This window comes from Triticum aestivum, chromosome 7B (assembly GCF_018294505.1).
Source record: "Triticum aestivum cultivar Chinese Spring chromosome 7B, IWGSC CS RefSeq v2.1, whole genome shotgun sequence".
NCBI classification, from domain to species: Eukaryota; Viridiplantae; Streptophyta; class Magnoliopsida; order Poales; family Poaceae; genus Triticum; species Triticum aestivum.
The window spans coordinates 692,572,800-692,598,066 of record NC_057813.1 but is presented as its reverse complement, the minus strand read 5'-3'; the positions used below and the strand labels follow the sequence as shown (position 1 = coordinate 692,598,066).

At 44.1% G+C, this 25,267-nt stretch overlaps 1 pseudogene; it reads left to right on the top strand.

Annotated features, from left to right (window-relative positions):
* Positions 1 to 24,221, top strand: LOC123160268 (transcription initiation factor TFIID subunit 5-like; annotated as a pseudogene).
* Positions 24,222 to 25,267: the final 1,046 nt, after the last annotated feature.

Here is a 25,267-nt window from a genome sequence, read left to right as displayed (position 1 = left end):
ACACAAGCTCTTGTGATGCTTGGAATAATCAATGAAAGGATAATTTTTGAAGGCACAGTTCCCACTCTGTTGAGATTATATCACCCATTTTACTTACCCTCACATCTCAAATCTTTTCCACCACTTGTCTCTGTGCTATATTGGCAGTATCCGCTGGGCAAACTTCATTGATTTCTGATGATGCGGATGTTGTTGCTCTAGTTGGAACCAGTAAGGACTTGGCAAAACAGATAAATCAGAAGGAACTGCATTGGGGGGGTATGTTACTTAGCACATCAGTGATCAATGTGTTTGTTTCCTATTATCTATTCTATCAAAACGGTTAATAATGCTGATCAAACAGGGAAAAACCCCCTCAAGTAGCACTGTTTTTGCCACTTCCCAAATAAACCTCTTCCATGAGAGCAATTTTTTCAGTTTTCTATTTATGGTATGCAGTTGCTTGAAGATTCAGTTGAGGAGCGTATGGAGAAAGCACTCTCAGATTCTGATAGAGCTGAAGCAGAAAGCAAGGATGCAGATGCAGAAGATAATAACAAGGCAAGATACTCTCTCGTAGTTCTCTGCCACTGAAACCTGGACATTCCTTTTTTGTCAGCACGCAACAGCATGTTTTTGTTCTTCTCTTTTTCTGTTGTTATCTTGTGAACAGGAATGCTGCTGTTCATTGCTTGGTTCCACTACCATATGCCCTTGTTTGTTACTCACATTTGATCTTTCATTATGTCTTATTGTTTTTTGCTACAGAAAAAATCCTCAGAAGGTGGAAAGCAGGGTGGTCCTCTTAACAAAAAGCTCAAAAAGGATAAGCTTGTAGGCGCGACAGGGAAAAATACCAAATCCGAAACAAGCATGATTTCTGCGGCACCTCGTGTGAAACCGGAGCTAACCCTTCCAGTGACGTCAAAAATTATTCTCTTATCTAAAGTTCTAAATAATTTCTCAACTGTAGCCTTTGAAAATAAATTCCATTCCTATAACTGAATGTGGGTCCATACTCTAGACATGTGTGTCATGCGCTTGAGCCTGACTAGGAACCTAAAATAAAGGCTGAGTGGTTTTATGGGGGGTCCCTTGGAAAAGTTATCTTACAAGGTTCAGGAGAACCAAATATTGTTCTTTTTTCCTTTTTGCAGAACATACTCACTTCTCTACTTTTTTATCTGTCAAGTGTCAGCCTTGCGTTTGCAAGCCTGAAAAATTACTCCTTTGTTTCAGGCCTGTTGAAGTTGAACAATCAATTCTTCAGGACCTGCGAAACCGTGCACAATGGAATAACTTGGCATTGCCATCTGTTAGCTTCTACACATTCCTTAATACACATAACGGGTAAGCTTAGCTGTAATTTAGTATCAACTGTTTCAGTGCGCAACTGTGCATACTTTGGTTTGAAAACATTATCCTGTGGAATGCAGATTAAACTGCTCATCGATCTCAAACGATGGATCACTGGGTGTTGGTGGGTTCTCAGACTCATCAGTAAAGGTTAATCCCTTTAGGTGATAGTTTGTTTTTCATGTGATCACTACATTAACTGGTAAAGCTTCCTTGTTCACTAGGTTTGGGATATGGCAAAGATTGGTCAACCAGCCAAAACATGTTTGTCGTTCTACACTACATATTGCTGATGTTTTTGTTCCACTGTGATATTGTGAAATGCTTCTGTAACTGCGCACCTGATTTCAGTCATGTTTGCCTTTTGTTCTAAGGATTCTAGTTTATTTCATTCAGTTTAAGTTATGACCTAGAAGTTTAAGGTAGTGTTGCAGAACTGATGCATGTCTTGGACAATGCAAAAAATGTCTTCTCGGCCTACTTGCCGGACATGCTATAATATTTTAACAGCGTTGCAGCATTTGACTGGAACCTGTCCAGAATGTCAGAATAATCATAGAACATTTATTATTTCTATCTTGATGGTATTTGCTGATTGGGCAAATTTGGACTCTCAGCTAGTTCACAAGGAGAGAATGGATTTTCACAGGACGAGCGCTTGTCATCAACATCTGAGGGAAAAAGACCTTATACATTATTCCAAGGTCATTCTGGACCAGTTTATTCCTCTGCCTTTAGTCCATTTGGAGATTTTCTCCTGTCATCATCTTCAGATTCAACAAGTAAAGCACCACTTACATTATGCTTATTTTGTACGTACCATTCACTTCCTTGTTAATTTATTTAATCAAACTAACAGTTTGTTTATTTTTTATATATTTGTTACAGTTCGGCTGTGGAGTACCAAGCTGAATGCCAATCTTGTTTGTTATAAAGGACACAATTACCCAGTTTGGGATGTCCAAGTATGTGAACAAATCCTTTCTCTGTCGTCGTTGTGAAAACAACATTTGAGTTCTTTCTTCATGGTGTGTCTTGACTGTCTAGTTCAGGCCAAAACATTTGATTAGTTAGTTTATTTTTCAGTAGTTTTTATTTGAATGATGCTTAGATCTGTTGTTACAATCAATGTCGATGCCCGACAATCAATCAGTACAGTAGTTTTTCATAAACTCTTCTGAAGTTCTAATAGTGGCCTGATTTCAGTAGTTTCTAATAAACTCTTGTGAAGTTCTGATAGTGGCCTGGTTTCAGTAGTTTCTAATAAACTCTTCCGAAGTTGTAATTATAGTGGCCTCATTTCAGTAGTTTTTAATAAACTCGTCTGGAGTTCTTTTTTGCAGAAAACTCTTCTGGAGTTCTAATAGTGGCCTCATTGGTACAAAAAATGTCCATGCCCTACTATTGTTTTAGTCTTGTTTTTGGTGTGAGGAGTGCGAAACTGCAAATACTTGTGATAAATATTCCTAGTTCGTTCTTCATTTTGAACACATCTTTTTTTTCGAAAAGGGGGATTCCCCGGCCTCTGCATCAAAAAGATGCATACGGCCACATTTATAAATAAATAAGTAGTTCAACAATGTCGTATACAGTGCTGCAACAAAAGGAAACTGGCTCACACAGAGCAAGCAAAATAAAATAAGGCCCAAAAGCCACAACCGGCTGGCAAAATATAGAGAGATCGGTAAACTAGGCGCCTATCCTATTACATGACCGCAATCCAAACCGGTTGAAGATATCCCGCGCTACCGTCTCCCACCGGACAGATCCAATAGCCAAACGCGCCCTGGCCTCCGTCGGAGTGAGTAATGACCAAGTACGGATTAACGCAGTAGCCCGGAATAGAACCTACAAAAAATGAATAGTTGTTGTTCTGTTAAAAGCCAAGTCATTTCTGCAGTTCCAAATTGCCCATAACAACGCACATGCTCCTACGCGAATTTGTCTGGTTGTTTCGGTCTCTATACCATCCAGCCACGTTCCAAACAACGACCTGACCGAATTCGGAGGAGTAATGTTAAAGGCAATCTGTACCGAGCGCCATAAATCCCTTGCCATCGGGCACTCAAAGAAAAGATGCTTAATGGTTTCATCCTGATCACAGAAACTACACCTAGTAGTGAAGGAAATATGCCCTGAAGGCAATAATAAAGTTATTATTTATTTCCTTATTTCATGATAAATGTTTATTATTCATGCTAGAATTGTATTAACCGGAAACATGATACATGTGTGAATACATAGACAAACATATAGTCACTAGTATGCCTCTACTTGACTAGCTCATTAATCAAAGATGGTTATGTTTCCTAACCATAGACATGTGTTGTCATTTGATTAATGGGATCACATCATTAGAAGAATGATGTGATTGACATGACCCATTCCGTTAGCCTAGCACTTGATTGTTTAGTATACTGCTATTGATTTCTTCATGACTTATACATGTTCCTGTAACTATGAGAAATATGCAACTCTCGTTTACCGGAGGAACACTTTGGGTACTACCAAACGTCACAACGTAACTGGGTGATTATAAAGAAGTACTGCAGGTGTCTCTGAAGGTACATGTTGAGTTGGTGTATTTCGAGATTAGCTTTTGTCACTCCGATTGTCGGAGAGGTATCTCTGGGCCATCTCGGTAATGCACATCATTATAAGCCTTGCAAGCAATGTGACCAAATGAGTTGGTTACGGGATGATGCATTACGGAACGAGTAAAGAGACTTGCCGGTAACGAGATTGAACTAGGTATTGGATACCGACGATCAAATCTCGGGCAAGTAACATACCGATGACAAAGGGAACAACGTATATTGTTATGCGGTTTGACCGATAAAGATCTTCGTAGAATATGAAGGAACCAATATGGACATCCAGGTCCCGCTATTGGTTATTGACCGAGAATGGTTCTAGGTCATGTCTACATAGTTCTCGAACCCGTAGGGTCCGCACGCTTAACGCTACGATGACAGTTTTATTATGAGTTTATAAGTTTTGATGTACCGAAGTTTGTTCGGAGTCCCGGATGTGATCACGGACATGACAAGGAGTCTCGAAATGGTCGAGACATAAATATTGATATATTGGAAGCCTATGTTTGGACATCGGAAAGGTTCCGGGTGAAATCGGGATTTTACCGGAACACCGGGGGGTTACCGGAACCCTCCCGGGGGTTAATGGGCCTTAGTGGGCCATGAGGGAGAAGAGGAGGGCTGGCCAGGGCAGGCCGCGCCCCCCTCCCCCCTAGTCCGAATAGGACAGGAAGGGGGGGCGGCGCCCCCCTTTCCTCTTTCCCCTCCCCCCTTTCCTTCTCCACCAAGGCAAGAGGGGGGAGTCCTACTCCCGGTGGGAGTAGGACTCCTCCAGGCGCACCCCAAAGGGGCCGGCCGCACCTCCCCCTCCCTCCTTTATATACGGGGGCAGGGGGGCACCCCATGACACACAAGTTGATCTACGGATCGTTCCTTAGCCATGTGCGGTGCCCCCCTCCACCATATTCCACCTCGGTCATATCGTCGCGGAGTTTAGGCGAAGCCCTGCGCCGGTAGAACACCATCATCGTCACCACGCCGTCGTGCTGACAGAACTCATCCCCGAAGCTTTGCTGGATCGAAGCCCGGGGATCGTCATCGAGCTGAACGTGTGCTGAACTCGGAGGTGCCGTACGTTCGGTACTTGGATCGGTCGGATCGTGAAGACGTACGACTACATCAACCGCGTTGTCATAAGGCTTCCGCTTACGGTCTACGAGGGTACGTGGACAACACTCTCCCCTCTCGTTGCTATGCCATCACCATGATCTTGCGTGTGCGTAGGAATTTTTTTGAAATTACTACGTTCCCCAACAGTGGCATCCGAGCCTGGTTTTATGCGTAGATGTCATATGCACGAGTAGAACACAAGTGAGTTGTGGGCGATACAAGTCATACTGCTTACCAGCATGTCATACTTTGGTTCGGCGGTATTGTGAGATGAAGCGGCCCGGACCGACATTACGCGTACGCTTACGCGAGACTGGTTTCACTGCTACGAGCACTCGTTGCTTAAAGGTGACCGGCGGGTGTCTGTCTCTCTCACTTTAGTTGAACCGAGTGTGGCTACGCCCGGTCCTTGCGAAGGTTAAAACAGCACCAACTTGACAAACTATCGTTGTGGTTTTGATGCGTAGGTAAGAACGGTTCTTGCTAAGCCCGTAGCAGCCACGTAAAAATTGCAACAACAAAGTAGAGGACGTCTAACTTGTTTCTGCAGGGCATGTTGTGATGTGATATGGTCAAGACGTGATGCTATATTTTATTGTATGAGATGATCATGTTTTGTAACTGAAGTTATCGGCAACTGGCAGGAGCCATATGGTTGTCGCTTTATTGTATGAAATGCAAACACCCTGTAATTGCTTTACTTTATCACTAAGCGGTAGCGATAGTCGTAGAAGCAATAGATGGCGTAACGACAACGATGGTGCGATGGAGATCAAGGTGTCGCGCCGGTGACGATGGTGATCACGACGGTGCTTCAAAGATGGAGATCACAAGCACAAGATGATGATGGCCATATCATATCACTTATATTGATTGCATGTGATGTTTATCCTTTATGCATCTTATCTTGCTTTGATTGACGGTAGCATTTTAAGACGATCTCTCACTTAATAATCAAGAAGTGTTCTCCCTAAGTATGCACCGTTGCGAAAGTTCTTCGTGCTGAGACACCACGTGATGATCGGGTGTGATAGGCTCTACGTTCAAATACAACGGGTGGAAAACAGTTGCACACGCGGAATACTCAGGTTAAACTTGACGAGCCTATCATATACAGATATGGCCTCGGAACACGGAGACCGAAAGGTCGAGCGTGAATCATATAGTAGATATGATCAACATAATGATGTTCACCGTTGAAACTACTCCATCTCACGTGATGATCGGACATGGTGTAGTTGATATGGTTCACGTGATCACTTAGAGGATAAGAGAGATGTCTATCTAAGTGGGAGTTCTTAAGTAATATGATTAATTGAACTTAAATTTATCATGAACTTAGTCCTGGTAGTATTTTGCAAATTATGTTGTAGATCAATAGCTTGCGTTGTTGCTTTCATATGTTTATTTTGATATGTTCCTAGAGAAAATTGTGTTGAAATATGTTAGTAGCAATGATGCGGATTGGATCCGTGATCTGAGGTTTATCCTCATTGCTGCACAGAAGAATTATGTCCTTAATGCACCGCTAGGTGACAGACCTATTGCAGGAGCAGATGCAGATGTTATGAATGTTTGGTTAGCTCAATATGATGACTACTTGATAGTTTTGTGCACTATGCTTTATGGCTTAGAATCGGGACTTCAAAGATGTTTTGAACATCATGGACCATATGAGATGTTCCAGGAATTGAAGTTAATATTTCAAGCAAATACCCGAGTTGAGAGATATGAAGTCTCCAACAAGTTATATTGCTAAAAGATGGAGGAGAATCGCTCAACTGGTGAGTATGTGCTCAGATTGTCTAAGTACTTCAATCGCTTGAATCAAGTGGGAGTTAATCTTCCAGATAAGATAGTGATTGGCAGAATTCTCTAGTCACCATCACCAAGTTAGTAGAACTTTGTGATGAACTATAGTATGCAAGGGATGACGAAAACGATTCCGAGCTCTTCGTGATGTTGAAATCAACGAAGGTAGAAATCAAGAAAGAGCATCAAGTGTTGATGATTGACAAGACCACTAGTTTCAAGAAAAGGGCAAAGGGAAAGAAAAGGGAACTTAAAGTGGAAAGACAAGCAAGTTGTCACTCCCGGGAAGAAGCCCAAAGCTGGACCAAAGCCTGAAACTAAGTGATTATACTGCAAAGGAAATGGTCACTAGAAGCAGGAAATGCCCTGAATATTTGGTGGATAAGAAGGATGGCAAAGTGAACAAGGGTATATTTGATATACAGGTTATTGATGTGTACCTTACTAGTGTTTATAGTAACCCCTGAGTATTTGATACTTGTTCGGTTGCTAAGATTAGTAACTCGAAACAGGAGTTACAGAATAAACAGAAACTAGTTGAGGGCGAAGTGACGATGTGTGTTGAAAGTGGTTCCAAGATTGATATGATCATCATCGTACACTCCCTATACTTTCGGGATTAGTGTTAAACCTAAATAAATGTTATTTAGCGTTTGCGTTGAGCATGAATATGATTTGATCATGTTTATTGCAATACGGTTATTCATTTAAAGTCAGAGAATAATTGTTGTTCTGTTTACATGAATACAACCTTCAATGGTCATACACCCAATGAAAATAATTTGTTGGATCTCGATCGTAGTGATACACATATTCATAATATTGATGCCAAAAGATGCGAAGTTAATAATGATAGTGCAACTTATTTGTGGCACTGCCGTTTGGGTCATATCGGTGTAAAGCGCATGAAGAAACTCCATAAAGATGGATTTTTGGAATCACTTGGTTATGAATCATTTGATGCTTGCGAACCATGCCTTTTGGGCAAGATGACTAAAATTCCGTTCTCCAGAACAATGGAACAAGCTACTGACTTATTGGAAATAATACATATCGATGTATGCGATCCAATGAGTGTTGATGCTCGTGGTAAGTATCGTTATTTTCTGACCTTCACAAAATGATTTGAGCAGATATGGGTATATCTACTTGATGAAACATAAGTCTGAAATAGTTGAAAGGTTCAAAGAATTTTAGAGTGAAGTAAAAAAAATCATCATAATAAGAAAATAAAGTTTCTGCGATCTGATCGCGGAGACGAATATTTGAGTTACGAGTTTGGTCTTCAATTAAAACAATGTGGAATAGTTTCACAGCTCATGCCACCTGGAACACCACAATGTTATGGTCTGTCCGAATGTCGTAACCGCACTTTATTGGATATGGTGCGATCTATGATGTCTCTTACTGATTTACTATTATCGTTTTGGGGTTATGCATTAGAGACAGCTGCATTCACGTTAAAAGGGCACCATCTAAATCCGTTGAGATGACATCGTATAAACTATGGTTTAGAAGTAAACCTAAGCTGTCGTTTTTTAAAGTTTGGAGTTGCGATGCTTATATGAAAAAGGTTTTCAACCTGATAAGCTCGAACCCAAATCGGAGAAGTGCGTCTTCATAGAATACCCAAAGGAAACTGTTGGGTACTTATTCTATCACAAATTCAAAGGCAAAACATTCGCTGCTAAGAATGGATCCTTTCTAGAGAAGGAGTTTCTCTCAAAAGAAGTGAGTGGGAGGAAAGTAGAACTTGATGAGGTAACTGTACCTGCTCCCTCATTTGAAAGTAGTTCATCACAGAAATTTGTTCCTGTGACTACTACACTGATTAGTGAGGAAGTTAATGATGATGATCATGAAACTTCAGATTAAGTTACTACAGAACCTCGTAGGTCTTACAGAGTAAGATCCGCACCAGAGTGGTACGGTAATCCTGTTCTGGAAGTTATGTTACTAGACCATGACGAACCTACGAACTATGAAGAAGCGATGGTGAGCCCAGATTCCGCAAAATGGCTTGAGGCCATGAGATCTGAGATAAGATCCATGTATGAAAACAAAGTATGGACTTTGATTGACTTGCCCAATGATCGGCGAGACATTGAGATTAAATGGATCTTCAAGAGGAAGACGGACGCTGATAGTGTTACTATCTACAAAGCTAGAATTGTCGCAAAAGGTTTTCGACAAGTTCAAGGTGTTGACTACGATGAGAGTTTTTCACTCGTATCTATGCTTAAGTCTGTCTGAATCATGTTAGCAATTGCCGCATTTTATGAAATCTGGCAAATGGATAAACAAAACTGCATTCCTTAATGGTTTTCTTAAAGAAGAGTTGTATATGATGCAACCAGAAGGTTTTGTCAATCCTAAAGGTGCTAACAAATTGTGCAAGCTCCAACGATCCATCTATGGACTGGTGCAAGCATCTCGGAGTTGGAATATATGCTTTGATGAGTTGATCAAAGCATATGGTTTTATATAGACTTTTGAAGAAGCCTGTATTTACAAGAAAGTGAGTGGGAGCTCTGTAGCATTTCTAATATTATATGTGGATGACATATTGTTAATTGGAAATAATATGGAAATTCTGTATAGCATGAAAGGATACTTGAATAAGAGTTTTTCAAAGCAAGACCTCGGTGAAGCTGCTTACACATTGAGCATCAAGATCTATATAGATAGATCAAGACGCTTGATAAGATTTTTCAATGAGTACATACCTTGATAAATTTTTGAAATAGTTCAAAATAGAACAATCAAAGAAGGAGTTCTTGCCTGTGTTACAAGGTGTGAAGTTGAGTAAGACTCAAGACCCGACCATTGCAGAAAATAGAAAGAGAATGAAAAGTCATTCCCTATGCCTCAGTCATAGGTTCTATAAAGTATGCTATGCTGTGAACCAGACCTATTGTATACCTTGCTCTGTGTTTGGCAAAGGAATACAATTTTGATCTAATAAGTAGATCACTGGACATGGGTCAAGAATATCCTTAGTGAGGACTAAGGAGATGTTTCTCGATTATGGAGGTGATAAAAGAGCCCGTCGTTAAAGTTACAACGATGCAAGCTTTTACACCAATCCAGATGACTCTAAGTCTCAATCTGGATACATATTGAAAGTGGGAGCAATTAGCTAGAGTAGCTCCGTGCAGAGCATTGTGGACATAGAATATTTGCGAAATACATACGGCTCTGAATATGACAGACCCGTTGACTAAGCTTCTCTCACGAGCAAAACATGATCATACCTTAGTACTCTTTTGGGTGTTAATCACATAGCGATGTGAACTAGATTATTGACTCTAGTAAACCCTTTGGGTGTTGATCACATGATGATGTGAACTATGGGTATTAATCACATGCAGATGTGAATATTGGTGCTAAATCACATAGCGATGTGAATTAGATTATTGACTCTAGTGCAAGTGGGAGACTGAAGGAAATATGCCCTAGAGGCAATAATAAAGTTATTATTTATTTCCTTATTTCATGATAAATGTTTATTATTCATGCTAGAATTGTATTAACCGGAAACATGATACATGTGTGAATACATAGACAAACATATAGTCACTAGTATGCCTCTACTTGACTAGCTCATTAATCAAAGATGGTTATGTTTCCTAACCATAGACATGTGTTGTCATTTGATTAATGGGATCACATCATTAGAAGAATGATGTGATTGACATGACCCATTCTGTTAGCCTAGCACTTGATCGTTTAGTATACTGCTATTGATTTCTTCATGACTTATACATGTTCCTGTAACTATGAGAAATATGCAACTCCCGTTTACCGGAGGAACACTTTGGGTACTACCAAACGTCACAACGTAACTGGGTGATTATAAAGGAGTACTACAGGTGTCTCCGAAGGTACATGTTGAGTTGGTGTATTTCGAGATTAGGTTTTGTCACTCCGATTGTCGGAGAGGTATCTCTGGGCCATCTCGGTAATGCACATCATTATAAGCCTTGCAAGAAATGTGACCAAATGAGTTGGTTACGGGATGATGCATTACGGAACGAGTAAAGAGACTTGCCGGTAACGAGATTGAACTAGGTATTGGATACAGACGATCAAATCTCGGGCAAGTAACATACCGATGACAAAGGGAACAACGTATATTGTTATGTGGTTTGACCGATAAAGATCTTCATAGAATATGAAGGAACCAATATGGGCATCCAGGTCCCGCTATTGGTTATTGACCGAGAATGGTTCTAGGTCATGTCTACATAGTTCTCGAACCCATAGGGTCCGCACGCTTAACGTTACGATGACAATTTTATTATGAGTTTATAAGTTTTGATGTACTGAAGTTTGTTCGGAGTCCCGGATGTGATCATGGACATGACGAGGAGTCTCAAAATGGTCGAGACATAAAGATTGATATATTGGAAGCCTATGTTTGGACATCGGAAAGGTTCCGGGTGAAATCGGGATTTTACCGGAACACCGGGGCGTTACCGGAACCCTCCCGGGGGTTAATGGGCCTTAGTGGGCCATGAGGGAGAAGAGGAGGGCCGGCCAGGGCAGGCCGCGCGCCCCCTACCCCCTAGTCCGAATAGGACAAGGAAGGGGGGGGCGGCGCCCCCCTTTCCTCTTTCCCCTCCCCCCTTTCCTTCTCCACCAAGGCAAGAGGGGGGAGTCCTACTCCCGGTGGGAGTAGGACTCCTCCAGGCGCACCCCAAAGGGGCCGGCCGCACCTCCCCCTCCCTCCTTTATATACGGGGGCAGGGGGGCACCCCATGACACACAAGTTGATCTACGGATCGTTCCTTAGCCATGTGCGGTGCCCCCCTCCACCATATTCCACCTCGGTCATATCGTCGCGGAGTTTAGGCGAAGCCCTGCGCCGGTAGAACACCATCATCGTCACCCTCATTGCTATGCCATCACCATGATCTTGCGTGTGCGTAGGAAATTTTTTGAAATTACTACGTTCCCCAACAAGTAGATCCTGTCCAGTTGCGCTTAATCAAGTTATCCTTCGTTAAAATGACTTGTTTATGCAAAAACCACATAAACACTTTGATTTTCAGAGGAACCTTAACTTTCCAAACGTGTTTGGAGCTAGAAATTACACTAGAGTTGATAACATCAATGTACATCGACTTGACTGTGAACTCACCAAATTTAGTAAGCTTCCAACACAACTGACCAGGCTGATGAGTAAGCTGAACCTCCATAAGTCTACTCACCAGATGAATCCAATCCTCCCACCGGTCACCCACAAGCACCCTCCTAAATCGGATGTTAAGAGGAGCCGATTGCAGACTCGTTGCAACCAGAGCATCACGTCGCTGCACAATGCGATAAAGCGCCGGGTACTGGAGTGCGGAGTGCAAGTGGTGCATCACCTAGCCAGGTATCTTCCCAGAAACGAGTGTTATTGCCATCACCGACAACAAACTTTGTTCTGTTAAAGAAAGTAGCTTTGACCCTCATTAACCCCTTTCAGAAGGGCGAATCAGTGGGTCGAACCGTCACCTGCGACAATGTTTTAGAGTGCAGATACTTGTTACGAAGAATCTGCGCCCAAGTTTCCTCAGTCTCGGCCGATAACTTATATAGCCACTTACTTAGAAGGCATCTGTTCTTAACTTCAAGATTCTCAACCCCAAGACCCCCTTGGTCTTTTGGTCGGCAGATGACATCCCATTTGGCTAGACGGTACTTTCTCTTAGTTTCATCGCTCTACCAGAAGAAACGAGACCGATAGAAGTCCAGCCTTTTCCTAACTCCAACTGGAACCTCAAAAAAGGATAAGAGAAACATAGGCAAACTCGTGAGCACCGAATTAATAAGTATCAACCGGCCTCCATACGACATAAGTTTGCCCTTCCAGCAGCTCAGTTTCTTCTCAAACCGATCTTCGATGCACTTCCAATCGCTGTTAGTTAACTTACGATGGTGAATGGGAATACCAAGGTAAGTAAACGGAAGAGTCCCCAGATCGCAACCAAACAGTTGCTTGTAAGCATCTTGTTCATCTTTGGCTCGACCAAAACAGAACAACTCACTTTTATTGAAATTTATCTTCAAACCGGACAATTGCTCAAAAAGGCACAAAACCAGCTTCATATTTCTCGCTTTTACCAAGTCGTGCTCCATAAAAATGATAGTATCATCGGCGTACTGCAGAATGGACACACCACCATCGACAAGATGAGGCACCAAGCCACCTACTTGTCCTGCCTCCTTTGCCCTTCCTATCAAGATTGCCAACATATCAACAACGATGTTGAAAAGGATAGGAGACATTGGATCACCTTGCCTCAGGCCCTTGTGTGTCTGGAAATAATGCCCGATATCGTCATTCACTTTAATTCCAACACTCCCTTTTTGCGTGAAGGATTCAACTTGGCGCCTCCAAGCTTCGTCAAACACCTTCATACGTAAGGCTTGTTGGAAAAAGGGCCATTTGACTTTATCGTACGCTTTCTCGAAGTCCACCTTAAAAACCACTCCATCCAGTTTTTTCGTGTGAATTTCATGGAGCGTTTCATGCAGAACCACCACCCCTTCAAGAATGTTCCTATCCGGCATGAAAGCAGATTGAGTAGGCTGCACCACAGTTTTTGAACATTCTGATGATGGGATTTGGAATAGGTCTGTTGGGCTTGATGTTTTTTTCAACAGCTTATGATCTGTAAATATATTTGTGTTGCATAGCTTTCTAATTCTGTTGTACTGAATAGACATCATTGTGCGTTGTGTACTTGTATTGCTGACATATTTTTATGTTTTTGTGGCAGTTTAGTCCAGTCGGCCATTATTTTTCCAGTGCCTCGCATGACAGGACTGCTCGAATCTGGTCAATGGATAAAATCCAACCTTTGCGGATAATGGCTGGGCATCTTGCTGATGTTGATGTAAGTGTGCTTCTATCTCTGAACTTGTATTGATTTGAGAATTTTTAATCTGCCTATGGGAATGCTTTCAATGCCATGCACTGATGTCTGCATGTTCTGACTGGTGTTTTCTTCTGCAAACTACTTATCTGACAGTGTGTGCAGTGGCATGTAAACTGTAACTACATTGCCACCGGCTCTAGTGACAAAACTGTAAGGCTATGGGATGTTCAAACTGGTGAATGTATACGAATGTTCATTGGTCATAGGAGTATGGTCTTATCACTGGCAATGTCTCCTGATGGGCGATACATGGCCTCCGGAGACGAAGATGGGACGATCATGATGTGGGATCTCTCTACTGGTCGCTGTGTTTCACCACTAGCGGGACACACAACTCTTGTGTGTGGTCACTTGCTTTCAGGTACTCATCATTATATATTGTTTTGCTTGCTTAGTATCCCATGTGTCAAACAGTAGCTGATATACCAAATATGTGTAAAGAGTACTCCCTCTGTAAAGAAATATAAGAGCATTTTAGATTACTAGAGTAGTGATCTAAACGGTCTTATATTTCTTTAGGGAGGGAGTATTAGTTTATGGCAGGGCTTGAGAAACTGGCCTTTCCTGTCTGCTGCCTTTAATCAGTTTGCTGAGCAGCGGCTTCAGTTCACACTGGGTTAGATTTATCTATACATGAGCAATGGGTTTACTAACCATTTTGGCCACCTTTTTAGAGTATTTAACTGGAATATTGCATGATTCTGTCTTCAAATGACCACACCATGGAACTTGAATGCCTGTGTGTGGTCAGGGGCGTAGCTACGTACAACTACCCGGTGTCACTGGCACCGGGTCCAATCTACACTTGCTTAAGATAATCCATTGATTTAATGTGTAGGTCATTGATTTTTTGATGTGTTCTTCTATGTGGACACCGGGTAATCTTCAATCTGGGTCCGCCCCTGTGTGTGGTTGTTTTTTCTTGAACATACATCGATGGTCCAGCTTATGTACTTGGTCGCAATGCAGTTGTTGGTTGATCACAGTAGATTTACTTCTGGATCTATTGTTTAAAAAATCCTGTAATTTTTTTCATGTTTTAACCACTGTTTTCAGTATAAATTTTGTAAAAAAATGTCTTCCATCAACGGATTAGATTGAGTATCGCTGATAGTTCTTCTGTTTTGGAGTGTACATTTTTTCTCTTCCAGTGACTAGTCATGCTGTGTTGTTCTGTGTAGCTACTACTCCCTCCGTCCACAATATAAAATGTTTTTGCAATGGAGGGAGTATGTTTTTTTAGTTTTTGGAGAAGCATGATTTCATGCAAATATGCTATACCAAAGAATTATCTTAGTTCAACAATTATTCCTCTGTTTTATAGCTGTGAGGGAGCATTGCTTGCATCTGGATCGGCTGATTGCACTGTTAAACTTTGGGATGTCGCGTCCAGCACAAAGGCCCTGAAGATGGATGACACGTAAGTTGGTTGGCTTCCTTGTAAAAGGCTGCTTTGGTTTGCCGTTCTCTAGTTGTTAAATATCGTTTATTTTTGTGAAACAGCAAGGCTGGTTCTACGAACCGACTGAAGGCTGCTGAAAGCTCTCCCTACAAAATTGACTCCTGTTTATAACTTGCGGGTGAGAAACCCATTCTCCTTAACGAAAAAGGCTTTCGTCCCGCTTTATATATAATTTATATATAAGGCAAATAACAGATTACAACCGGCCATACAACAAGAAATGGATAATAAAACGACAGGATACACAACTCTACAGAACAGCTAACGAGCTCCGAAGGACCAGTAGGACATCGAAGCCCACGCCGGCTTCAGATCAAGTCATCAACGTCTGCGACAAGGGAGCAATTCACAGCCGGAGGAAAGCCACACTCTGTCCCTCCCAAGGCTAAACTTGTTGTCCCGTCACTGCCTCCGAAGAGGGCACCCCTGCCCTCTCGTCCTGGATCGAAGGATGCCGTCCCGTCGGCAGGCAGAGCAGCTCACCCCTGAGCACGCATGGGCAGGCCAACCAGCTGCCGAGGATAGGACAACAGCCGTGGCGACCCCACCTCTAAAGGACACCCATACATCGCCACCATCTCCGTCCAAGACCCAAACACACACCGCAACTGTCGAGCATGGACAGTACTGAAGACCGGCAAACCACCACCACACCGAGCCGCTGACCACGAAGAGCTCCCAAGGCGGCGCCTTTAAGAAGAAAGCGACGCCACCGCCCAATCCGAAGATTTTAGGCTTTCACCCGGGACCAAGAGGCGGAGGGCCAGGTGTAGGTCTCGATGTTGCCCACAAGAAGGAGAATGGCGCCATGGGCGTCGCCAACAACGTGACCGGCCTCGCTGGTCAAGGGTTTCCCCCGAACCAGAGCCTGCACCCACCACCCCTCTGACTAGCAGAGCAGGAGACCCAAATGGCACCCAAGTCCCGGCCGGACGTGGAGGACAAAGCACCAGTGAGGCCACCACCTTCAGATCGGAACCATGCTCGTTGCCGCCTCGCCGCCCGGCGCAGCCAAGGACGGCACCCCGCAGAGCCAACGCCACCTCCCGTCGAAGAGGAGGGTGCGCCCTCTCCAGCAGTGGCCGCCGCCACCCTCTCCTTCCATCCACCGTTCTCATCAGTTAACATATGGTAGTTACCAAGTGCAGTGAAAACCAACTAACTGCTTTTTTTTTCCAATTGCAGTTTTCTCGAAGGAATCTTTTGTTTGTATCTGGCGCTCTCTCGCTATAGGCTCCAAAGCTTGCCGTATGCTCTCTAGAATACACCCCTTAGTTTTGACTGTAAGTAGCAAAGTAGATGTTTAATTGGCTGACTCTTGTTGTGGAGCTTATTACATTGTCCTTATTAATCTCAGTCAAACTCTATGATCGACTAGGTAGGGTTGTTAAACTGTAGCCTGTGAGCATTGCGAGTCATTGAAACGTGTGTATTGCTGTTGTAACATTAGCTAATTTTAAAATATGTACATGAAGGCGTGGTGCTCGCGCACTGGAAAGGCGTCGCTGATGTCGTCCTCGCGGGGTGCTCCATGTACATGGACACAAGGGGAGATGGGCGTGAACTCGGCGTCGAGCAGCAGAACACGCTTGAGAAGGTGAGCAACGACATGGGGGCCCGCGGCCTCTGGTGCATCGCCTTCGCTTGCAAGCAGGTCGACTGCACCGAGCCATCAGAGATCGACGACGAGGCGGGTCTGGCATTGTGTGGGACCTTGAGAAGAGGTGTCTAGAGGGGGGGGTGATTAGACACTAAGTACCAAAGTTGCAGTTTTTAACTTCCTTAAGTTTAAGTGGAGTTTAGGCACAAATTTAACATTCACAACATATAGCAAGCAAGCATGCAAAGAGTATATGAGCAACGGAAAGTAAAGCATGTAACTTGCAAGAATGTAAAGGGAAGGGTTTTGGAGGATTCAAACACAATTGGAGACACGGATGTTTTTGGCGTGGTTCCGATAGGTGGTGCTATCGTACATCCACGTTGATGGAGACTTCAACCCACGAAGGGTAACGGTTGCACGAGTCCACGGAGGGCTCCACCCAAGAAGGGTCCACGAAGAAGCAACCTTGTCTATCCCACCATGGCCGTCGCCCACGAAGGACTTGCCTCACTAGCGGTAGATCTTCACGAAGTAGGCGATCTCCTTGTCCTTACAAACTCCTTGGTTTAACTCCACAATCTTGTCGGAGGCTCCCAAGTGACACCTGGCCAATCTAGAAGACACCACTCTCCAAGAAGTAACAAATGGTGCGTTGATTATGAACTCCTTGCTCTTGCGCTTCAAATGATAGTCTCCCCAACACTCAACTCTCTCTCATAGGATTTGGATCTGGTGGAAAGAAGATTTGAGTGGAAAGCAACTTGGGAAAGGCTAGAGATCAAGATTCATATGGTAGGAATGGAATATCTTGGCCTCAACACATGAGTAGGTGGTTCTCTCTCAGAACTGGTAAGTTCGAAGTGTAGGTTTGTTCTGATGGCTCTCTCCACGAATGAAGAGGAGGTGGAGGGGTATATATAGCCTCCACACAAAATCTAACCGTTACACACAATTTACCAATCTCGCTGGGACCAAATCAACAAACTCGGTCAGACCGATTTAGTAAACCTAGTGACCGTTAGGATTTTTGGTGGGACCGAAATGCAACTCGGTAGGACCGATATGATTAGGGTTAGGGCATAATGTAATCTCGATGAGAACGATTACACAAACTCGGTGAGACCGATTTTGGTAATTTGCTAACCAGAGAGTTGGTCAGGCAAACTCGGTGGGACCGATTACTCAAACTCAGTGAGACCGATCTTGGTAATAAGTTAACTAGAGAGTTTGCATTGTAATCTCGGTAGTACCGATTAAACAAACTCGGTGAGGCCGATTTTGATAATGGACATACACAGAGAGATTACAATCCCATCTTGGTGAGACCGAGATCCCTATTGGTGAGACCGATTTGCCTAGGGTTTGTGGCAGTGGCTATGACATTTGAACTCGGTGGCGCCGGATAGAAAGAATCGGTGTGACCGATTTTGGCTTTAGGTTTAGGTCATATGTATGGAAGTGGGAAAGTAGTTGAGGGTTTTGAAGCATATCACTAAGCACTATGGAGCAAGAAACTCATCAAGCAACACCTCATCCCTTCTTGATAGTATTGGCTTTTCCTATAAACTCAATGTGATCTTGGATCACTAAAATGTAAAATGAAGAGTCTTGAGCTTGAAGCTTTAGCCAATCCTTTGTCCTTAGCATCTTGAAGGAGTTCCCACATCCTTTAATCCATGCCACTCCATTGTTGAACTTATTTGAAACATACTAGATAAAAGTGTTAGTCCAACAAGAGATATGTTGTCATTAATTACCAAAACCACCTAGGAAGCACTTGTGCTTTCACATTGCTAGGCTTGGTCGGCTTGCACGACCCGTGCCGGCCAGAGGTCAAGGCCGCCGCTGAAGCATGCACCAAGGCGGGCGTGGCTGTCAAGATGGTCACCGTCGACAACATTCTGACGGCCTGCGCGGCCGCCAACGGGTGCGGCATCATGTCCAGCAACGACCCCGATGGAGTCGTCATCGAGGGCCCCGAGTTCGTGGGCATGCCGCCAGCGCGCCAGCTCGAGATGGTTGACAAGATCCGCGTCATGGTGAGGTCGCGGTCCGGCGACAAGCAGGTGCTGGTGGAGCGGCTGAAGCAGAAGGGGCACATGGTGGTCGTGACCACCGGCGAAGGCACCGGCGATGCACATGAAGGGATTACCTAGTCGATGATGTTGTCTCTGGCGGCTCCATCGTGGTCAGCCCCCCTCCCACCCATCCAAATCTGGATCAAATTGTCCAAAAACACCAAAAACAGAGGGAAACAGAGGCGATGCGGTGAGATCTAGCTAGACACAGAGGGGGACGAGGGGGGAACGGGATAGGGTTCCGGATTCACTCACCACAAACGCTATCACTGAGAACAAAATCTCCACTGACATTGCCGGCTCACCGCCGAGAATGAAGAGGGGGGTGAGATTCATACAGGGGTACACGTTCAGACATGCACGGGGACACGTTTCACCTGATGCACTTCCAAGTGGGACCCGTAACTAGATGCACTACCAAGTGGAACCCACATGTCTTAAACATAACCTCACTTTCGTTGACGACCAGTTTAATCGCCAGAGTGGGCCTTGGCTATTTGGGTTTCTGAAACGTAGCACCAGAGCTATTTTTTTCAACTACGATCACACTCCTTTCATTGCACCTCAAAGATGTCGTACAGGAGCTATTGACTCGTCAAACAATAGCTGTTGTACCAAATAAATATCTATAAAGAGTATTAGTTTATGGTAGAGCTTGACAAACTGGCCTTTCCTCTCTGTTGCCTGTAATCAGTTTGCTGAGCAGCTGCTTCAGTTCACTGGGTTAAATTTACCTATAAATAAGCAATGGGTTCACTAATCATTTTGGCATCCTTTTTTAGAGTATGGATGGTTGCGTGATTCTGTCTTCAAATGACCACACCATGGAACTTGAACGCTCGTATGTGGTTATTTTTTCTTGAATATACATTGACGGTCCATGTTTAAAGAAATTTTAAACATATTGTATCTACTTATGCACTTCAAAGAAATTATAGTCTCTGGAGATTATCTTATGGGTCTATTGTTTAAAAAAATTCTGTAAAAAATGTCTTCCATGTATCCACTGTTTTCAGTAGATGTAAGCTGCAACGTATTATATTGAATATCACTGATAGTTCTTCTGTTTCGAAATGTACATCTTTTTCTTTCAGTGATGAGTCACCCTGTGCTGTTCTGTCTAGCTACATATGATTTTAGTTTTTGGAGAAGTACAATTACTTAATTGCGTGGTAATCTGCTATACCAAAGAATCATCTTAGTTAAACAATTCTTCCTTTGTTTATAGCTGCGAGGGAGCATTGCTTGCATCTGGATCGGCTGATTGCACTGTTAAACTCTGGGATGTCGCGTCCAGCACAAAGGCCCTGAAGATGGATGGCACGTAAGTTGGTTGGCTCCCTTGTAAAAAGCTGCTTTGGTCTCGGAAACATTTCTGAGCTCGGGCTCAGATGCTCCCTAAATCACACCCGTCCTCTAGCATGTGGATCTGTGCCCTTCCTTATATTTTTTGTCCGTATAACACATGTATCAATATAGTATAAGGCCAGCCAGGTGCATTGATTACGATGAACAACTTCTCTGCGCACGGCTCAACATTTTTCCTGTGCCAAGCTGATCCGTCTCCTCACACGGACTCATTAACTCCCTCCCCGACCCAGTGCCTTATAATATTTATATATCCCCACCACGCAAGTAGTAGTAAAGAAGACGTGCCAACAACACGACTTGGGCAGATGTCAGGTCCCCTAAGTACAAGGAACAGTTTTTTCAGAAACAGTGAACCACGGATTTGTGGTGAGGAACAATAACATACTTGTACTCACTCATACAGGGTGTCCAACATCTAGAAAAATGGAGGAACAAGCATGGAGCAATGCTCACTGAAACACACTAGAAAATCCTCGGCAAACAAGAATACATAATCCAAACTTACCAATCACAACAAAATTTTCAGCAATACCGGTGTTCCGGCGGTGACATTCTATGCCATGGTTCTCTTGCATTTCCCCGGCTTTCATGGTTTCTTGGGTGCATCCCCTTGTTCAAGACAGGTTGTTCGCTTGTGGCCATCAATAGCAAAGCATATATAGCAGCAAACATGTGCTCGAATGATTCTGCACTTGCATCTCCTATCCTGACGACTTCCATAGCTTTCATGTATGGTGTTGAATGCTTGCAAATGAAAACATGTTAACTGAGTGGTCCTTCTGGTATTGAGTCAGGTGCTGGGGCAGAATGTCTCTCGCGTCCATGGTCCACAGCTTCACAATAAGCTTCAAAAGAATCTCCTTCAAATGAAGTACAGCAATGACCTGCACCAGGGGCAGTTCAGTTATCAGTAATATATCGTCTCAAGATGCAAGTCTTCGCTGAACACACAAATTTCTTATCCAAACAGAAGTTTCAGGCACGAAATGATATCGTCAATGGAAGTTAACCTCAAGACGTGGCATCATAACATTCTGGTGTGCTCAAATTGTCCACACACGCACTTAAACTCCCAACTGGTCCTCGTTTACTGTTACCTCGTACACAACTCTGTTCCATTTTCCCCCTCTTCGCCTCTTTGTTGTGCACTGTGACATACTTCATCATCTTCTCCACCGCCGCGACATTTTATGCCGTGCTTTTAGTTAGCAGGTGACTGAACTCCTAAACACAGCCCTCGTATAAATCTTGCTTGCGTGTCGCTCAATTGCCAAATTCGTTCTCCTAACAACTCCACCCTGTCAAAACAGAACTCATTTTTAAAAGATGCAAACCAGAGAAATACAAGAGTAACAAGACGTGGCGGTGCGTCGGGTAGGTGATCATGGTGGTTGGCACTAAAACTAGGCAAAGAAACGTATTGGACTTAAGATCATCGTCCTCTTATCCTCGTAGCTTTCCTCACGCTCACGGTCAAACTGCAACCTCATGTACTGCCTCACAAAGGCGTGCATTGGGCTAGCAGGAGGCATGTACTTATTCAACATGCGGTTCACCCTCTTGCTGCATTGTTTGCTTGTCATCTTGGCGCAAAAAAAAAAATCCTTGAAGTATGCTTTTGCCCATTTTCTGCTTATTTCGTAGATCTGGGTCATGTATCGGTGCTTCCTCAAGTTGTACTCCCTCCGTCCGGAAATACTTGTCGTCGGACAAGTATTTCCGGATGGAGGGAGTACTTACCAAGCAGCATACCCCATGCCGTCTCGAACTCATCTTCATTTAACATGTGGTTTACCACCTTACAGAATTCAGCTTGGAACTCGCTTCTTCGTGTACAGGGGACCAAGCTCTCCTTTACCTTCTTCAGCACTTGCCATTTTGCACCACCGGTGCACACTGTCCGGATAAACTTTGCTGATTGCCACCTCCATAGATCTGTTCTGGTCAGCCATTGAACACACTTATCAGTTCTAGTTCATTCCTAATTAAGCTTCAGTTTTTCAATGCATAATTTTTCCCATGTTTGCAGTCCGAGTGAGGGCCGTATTTCGCTTTTTGTAGGTTCCTCTGCGTACTTTCGAATCCATTGCTCCAGTGCAATCATCCTAGAAGGACATGGTGTCCGGTCCGGTGATGCATTGCAGAGGCGTAACCTGAATTTTCCAAACGTACATATTCAGTTCACTAGTTTCGCCTGAAAAGATGACTACTAATGCATTTTTTGTCGGCCAGTCAGGTAAACTGAGTATTTAGCTAGTAATGGAGACAGTGGTCCTGTTAACATGTTGATGCAGTGCTGTTTCCTACAATTTTTCAGAATACAACTATGTGGTTCAAAACATTGTTCCGTGTACGAATGTACAGCCACTTGGAATAAATACAATTCAAGGGAGGGAAGATTTTGGGTACAGACCTTTTTGTCCAACCAGGGGCCTCCGGGTTGACCCTGTCGGTTGATTGTGCCAACCGGGTCAGAGTCGAAGATGCATCTGGTCGCCGGCGAACCCCCACCCGCGTCCTCTCTGGACCAGCGCAGCCGATCTGCTGGCCGCACCCAGACCCAGCAAAACTCCTCCCGCTGTGGGAACCTGAAAGCTGATGGCAATGGGCGACGGCCAGAACCGGCGTCAGATTACTTCTCCAGGTCTGCCGGCGGACAGAACAAACCCCGGGAACTACAAGATTTCCAGACATACAAGATGAACAAACCTATCGACAGCATCAAGCAGGAACTCAAGCCCAGCATCTTCAATTCCAAATTCCACCGGTGCAAACGAGCGCCGCCGCAGGACCTACTACAGTATTCGAGATTGGGGAAGGATGGTTTGGGGTGAGCTAGAGGAAGGAGAGGCACACCTATGCACGATAGGCGGCTCAGTTACGGAGCCGACGTTCTGGTCGACGGCCCAGCAGGTGCTTGCACGTCGGGCGTTCCGCCCGTACGACCTGGGCCCGCGTACGCAACACAGTTCGCTACCGTATATCCCTGTCCACCCTTTTTCCACCAAGTGTGCAACGCTGGCTTCCTTCGGAAGAGGGAATAGCGAAGATAAATGCTGACGGGGGTATTTCGAGCGATGGAAGCAAGGGGGTGGGCGCTGCAATATGTCGCGACCACACTGGAGAATACCTGGGTTCTTCGGCTGTCATTTTTCGAGGCATCTCTGACCCCACAATACTTGAAGCGTTTGCATGCCGGGAGGCTATGGCTTTGGCAGAAGACTTGAACATCCAGCGGGTGCACATTGCAAATGACAATCAAGCTGTGGTGCAGGATATCAACAGAGGAAGCAGAGGGCCACATGCAGCGATCCTGCATGAAATAACAGCTCGGAAGAGCCTCTTTCTTTCTTGTAATTTTGTTTTTGAACGTAGGAATTTTAATTTTGAGGCCCATGATCTCGCCAAGTTTGCTAGCGGTCTTTCAGTAGGTCGACATGTCTGGTTAGGCATGCCTCATGACCTGAACATTGTACCCATGAACTTTTTGCTTGAATAAAAAGACTGGCGAGAGTTTCTCAAAAAAAAAAACCCTTTTTCCACTTAAATCGCGTCAGTTATGTCAGAGCGATTTTTACAAATCCCGAGCCACGAAAGGACGCCACCAATTTAGGGAGCACCTGGGCTCGGGCACCGAATCGCCGTGTCCCTTTGGTCTGCCTTACTCTAGTTTTCAAATATCCTTTCTTTTTGTGAAACAGCAAGGCTGGTTCTACGAACCGACTGAGGCTGCTGAAAGCTCTCCCAACAAAATCGACTCCTGTTTATAACTTGCGGGTGAGAAACCCGTTCTCCTTCCATCCACCGTTCTCATCAGTTAACATATGGTAGTTACCAAGTGCAGTGAAAACCAACTAACTGCTTTTTTTTCAATTGCAGTTTTCTCGGAGGAATCTTTTGTTTGTATCTGGCGCTCTCTCGCTATAGGCTCCTGAGCTTGCCGTATGCTCTCTAGAATACACCCCTTAGTTTTGACTGTAAGTAGCAAAGTAGATGTTTAATTGGCTGACTCTTGTTGCGGAGCTTATTACATTGTCCTTACTAATCTCAGTCAACTCTATGATCGACTAGGTAGGGTTGTTAAACTGTAGCCTATGAGCATTGCGACTCATTTTTTTTTCGAAAAGGGGGGACTCCCCGGCCTCTGCATCAAACGATGCATTGCGACTCATTGAAACGTGTGTATTGCTGTTGTAACATTAGCTAATTTTAAATTGTGTAAAAGGTAGTAGTCACAAATAGGAAACATGAACACTTGGTTGATGCAAGAAGTCAATGGTCCAAGAGCTTCTAGGATCCACTTGAGGGTTGTTTTCACAATATCTTGGTGTGGGGTCTGAAGGAGCTGCCATTTGATATAGTTATGCGACTTGCGATAGAAAAAAGCACGACCTGTCTGTCCTACATATTAGCTGTTGCTGATGTTGAATTAATTGTGCCTGCCCTCATTGGTCCAAGCTTGTGCCATTTTGTATTCTACTAGTATCTGTCAGACATCTGGACCAGGACGTTCCTATCATAAGTAAATGTTGATTTCTTCGTGATGTCGAATACCCAACCGTTGTGCACCCTGCATTTTGTCGACATGCCGCACAGAAGGTCTCTCTCTGCCTGGCTGCGCCGCAATATATTCTGTCCAGCTGAAACAGCGACGCAGGTAGGTGGGGAGATGAAATAAAATTTGACTTGCACTGCGTTGGATGTCAAATCTGAAATAATGCAGTGACGGTGGCTGATGCGACCCGAGCGTGTGAATGTGAGGGGCGCTGCGCAAGTGTTCTTAAACCCCTCGCCGGCCTGAACTAGCTACCTAGCTGAGCATCCAATTTTCACCTTACTCACGCACCACCACCAGGGGAAGCCCAAGCTAGAAGAGGTCTGTCGTCCTACCGTGCGCTCCATCAAAGGTTCGCAACTACCATCTCTCATCCTGATTTTTATTTATTTATTTTGTGAGTTGTTCTCTCGTCCTG